We start from the raw sequence: 4,338 nt of genomic DNA on the forward strand, positions 1-4,338 counted from the left end.
CAGGACTGCAGATATATATTTATTATTAGTTATTTCAGATATAGTTGTGTTATTTGAACATCTAAAACCGGAAAAATTTCGTGACAACAATCTAGGTGGTTAATTATGTTCAGTACAATCACATTCATCTGTATGATCATAAAAAGAAAACACGGAAAAAAGGAGAAGTAAATACCATGATTTTAGAACCTTAGGTTCCATTATACTAAACCGCTGAACAAATTCATCAAAGTTCTTTCGAGTTGGATATCCAGCGCAACTTATCCTAATTGCCTCCATTACACCCTGTAAAAGGCATCCACAGAGTTTGAAGTAACTTGAAACAAAAATATTCATGTCATAATAAAGAACAAGGCTAATATGGGGGTTGAACTCACCCCACATCGAAGCTGTTGTAACACATCGTTGTTCTCAAATATCCCCGGCTTAAGAAGATTATTTGGCTTTACACAATGAATGTAGTGTGGCTCAGTCGCACTCAATGTTTCAAGCAAAGATTGCAGTTGTTGCTTCATTCCATAAGCAATAAGAATAAAAATGATCAATAGTTATATAGAAAAGACTTATAATTTTCAAGCATATGCATGTTTAAAGAAAACCGACCTTAAACTGAGTGGCTATAGAAGAAAACTTTGTTGATTTAGTACTTTCCTCGTGTAAAGGTGGGAAAAGTCCTTAAACAAAGGAGCACTTGGAAGCACAGAGCAGCGCAGCGTGTTCCGGAACAACGTAGTCTTTGTTTTTATCAAGGAAAAGATCAGTTTGATACGTGACCTGAAATCAAAGTTCGACATATATACTAAGCTTTTAACTTTTTATTTCATGGTTGATATAACTGCATAGACCAAAATGTGTTTTACTCACATCACCAGCATAGTGATTGATGGTGAAGTCAGTTCGTGACAACTTCGGTTTGCTGAATCGCTTATTGTCCTTAAGTGTTTGATATAGCTTTTCAGCAAATGTTTCGTGCGTTCATCTTGGAAATATACTACAAAGAATAAGCAGGACAATAAAAAGAATGACTATAAAACATAGTTATTGCTCAAAGTATATATATTTGCATGCGCTAACGCCACTTTACATTATGTAAAATGACATAAACAAACCATTAACTATAATACAAATATTTGAACTATTGTCATTTAATACATACCAGGCCTCGTCCAGAAGAGCAATAACGCCGCCAGGTTTCTGAAGTTATAAACAAGAATGAGATGACAAACTGATAGAACTTTTCTAAAATGACAAAAATGCAAGGGTGAGTTGCACCTTCTCAATAAGATCGAGAACATCTTGATTATCAACGAACTCTATATAACTCCAATCAATTTCTTCCTTTGTATATTCCTCTTGCTCCATTTTGAAGACATGCTGCATAATGAAATAATGAAGTGTTATTTGAGTCTATAGAAATTGTTTACCAGGAGATAGTAGAAAAATCAAACCTGGTTGAAATGCTGCTGTAACTTCTCATTTGTCAAATTGGTACAAAATTGCTCGAAGCTGAACAAGGCCGATGTAAAGTTAGTTACTGTTAGAACAATAACTGTGGTTCAAAAGTAAATAGATACGAAAAATGTAAATAGAGAATATATATGTAGAATTGTATAATGGTCTAACTGAAAATTCATCATATAGTTTTTACAAAAGATAAACATTGACTAGAAAATATATATGTAGAATTGTATGGTCTAACTGAAAGCTAACAGAAGAATAGTCGACTCTAATTTACTCTATCAAATAACATCCATACCTAAACTTCTTAAGTTACTAGCTACGCTATGTATGCTAGAATAAATACACTCATAAGCTGCATAGTGTACCTTTGATTGGTAGAAGGTGTTTTAGATATTGCTGCCTCCTTTTTCTACATCGAGAAACAAATGGAACAGTTGGTGAAATTTAACCCATAATGCCTAGTCTCCATTGCTAGCATTGCAACACAATAATTATTGTTGAGAATACTCAATAAATGTATGAACCAAGAAAAATGAAACCAAAAATGAACAATAGCGAACGTCAGAAGAGAAACCAAGTAATATGAAGATTAGAAAAATACCTATGGTGTCAAAATCGAACAGCTAACAACGAATTAATAGAAGGAGAAAACGTCGTAGATCTAACAGAGGTGAAAGGAGAACGCCTTAGAAGTAGCGAAAATCGTAGCAGTGAGAACCCTAACGTGAAAAAGAACGAAAATAACAGAGAGTGAAATAACAAAATGCGCAGTATGTTATAATTTTAATGTTTACTAAAGGGGACCTTAGAGGGCGCTTGTGGAAAAAAAGCGCCCTCTAAAGGGGGCCTAAGAGGGCGCTTATGAAAGCGCTCTCTAAGGCTTTCCAAAAGCGCTTTATAAACTGGAAATGCACATGGACTTATAGAGCGCTTTTTTAAAAGCGCCCTCTAAGGGTACCTTAGAGGGCGCTTTCTAAAAAGCGCCCTGTATTGTTGTCCCTCTATCTCCTCCTTATTTTTTCGCTTCACCTTAGAGGGCGCTTTATTACAAAAGCGCCCTCTAAAGTGCGATGTCTATTCCAGTTGTTCGCTCCTTATTTTTTCGCTTCACTTTAGAGTGCGCTTTTGTAATAAAGCGCCCTCTAATGTGCATTGTCTATTCCAGTTTTTGGCGTAGTGAAGCCACTCTACTGGGGATCAAAACATCAGGGAATCACCAAATCTCTGCAGGGAGGAAACATCACAGATACAAATCACCATACCACGAATCTACTGGGGATTTATCTGAGGCAGAGAAGGAGAACTGGGGATCAACCACCAAATACCACATCTTCCAAAAGGAAAATCACAACTGCTGAGGAGGAAAGAATCACTGCTTTGCTGAAGGGAGAAGAGGTGAAAACCTCAACAAAACACTCTGATAGGGAGAGATAGCATAGATGAAGGACATCATACCAACAACTCCACTAGCGACTACACTAAGAAAAAGACGAAGTACCGGGATGTCAACCCACCAACTACCGAATCTTCCAAAAGGAAAGCACCCATGTTGGGGAAAGAATATTGCTGGAGAGAAAATATGAAGTCTTCAACAAGCACCCTGAGCGAGGAGGAGTCATAACAAATGCCCTGCTCAACAAAAATCTGTTCGGGAGGGAAATCCCAACAAACACCCTGCTCAGAGGAACAAAAATCTCAACCGAAACTCTGCTTGGGGAGCAACCCCAACAACAATATGGAGAAAGAGGATACAACCAATGCCAGGGATATGAACGAATGTCTTACCCTGTTGGAAATCATGCCACCCTTGGGAGAGCACTGAGAAATTCTTAAGTATCCTTTCATCATTGTGAATGTTCACTTTGTTTAAAAACAAATTTTGAATTTTTTTTGTTTAAAACAATGACATTTTATCAATTAAAACATGCAAAATATTTTTTGATTTGAAACAAATAAGAGTGCAAATAATTGGATAAAAGCTCAAATTTATTTGATGGAATGGTAGCCTGCAAATGGCAAGACTCCATAGATCTGTACAAATTTGAAATCGGTGATATATATTGGAAGAAGGCTACATTGAACATAATGACCATTTCTCTACCAATTTGAATCCGATGTATTCGAAGCTTCAGTTGACGACGAATCAAGAATCTCTGACGAACAGACAACTGTGGAACAAAAAGTCTTGTCAGGATGCAGTTACTTGTCAAATCCCTAATTTTTGCCTAGATTGCCCCAGGGTGAGGTACTCAATCTAGCGGGATGTAAATATTCTTTTTTCATGTCTCTAACTTTTGCCTGGATTGCCCTTTTGCGTTTTCCACCGAGACGCTCGTTTTTGCCTAAGCCGCCCTTTCGGGTTTTCAACTTAGCGAGCTATTCTGTTTTTCTTTTTAGGCAAAGTATTTCTTGACTGCATCTGAATTCACATGACGAGTGAAATCCTCCCCATCCATAGTTGTGAGCATCAGAGCACCGCCTGAAAAGGCTCTCTTAACAACATATGGACCTTCATAGTTTGGAGTCCACTTGCCCCTGGAATCGGGCGCGAAAGACAAAACTTTCTTGAGCACGAGGTCACCTTCTCGGAACACCCGAGGCTTGACCTTCTTATCGAATGCTTTCTTCATCCTTTGCTGATATAACTGACCATGACACATGGAAGTCAATCGCTTCTCTTCAATCAAATTCAGTTGGTCATAACGACTCTGAATCCATTCAGCATCAGTCAACTTGGCTTCCATCAAGACTCTCATTGATGGGATCTCCACCTCTACTGGGAGAACAGCCTCCATGCCATAAACAAGAGAGAAATGGGTTGCCCCTGTTGAAGTGCGGACAGATGTACGATATCCATGCAAAGCAAATGGCAGCATA

The 4,338-nt window shown here is 37.9% G+C and overlaps 1 long non-coding RNA gene across 1 annotated transcript; it reads right to left on the bottom strand.

Annotated features, from left to right (window-relative positions):
- Positions 1-1,155: 1,155 nt before the first annotated feature.
- Positions 1,156-1,487, bottom strand: LOC127101165 (uncharacterized). Its single transcript, XR_007794584.1, has 3 exons — positions 1,449-1,487; positions 1,273-1,374; positions 1,156-1,194 (listed from the first exon to the last, which is right to left on the bottom strand). It is a non-coding gene; the product is annotated as an uncharacterized LOC127101165 (long non-coding RNA).
- Positions 1,488-4,338: the final 2,851 nt, after the last annotated feature.

This window comes from Lathyrus oleraceus, chromosome 7 (assembly GCF_024323335.1).
Source record: "Lathyrus oleraceus cultivar Zhongwan6 chromosome 7, CAAS_Psat_ZW6_1.0, whole genome shotgun sequence".
In the NCBI taxonomy this organism is placed as follows: domain Eukaryota; kingdom Viridiplantae; phylum Streptophyta; class Magnoliopsida; order Fabales; family Fabaceae; genus Lathyrus; species Lathyrus oleraceus.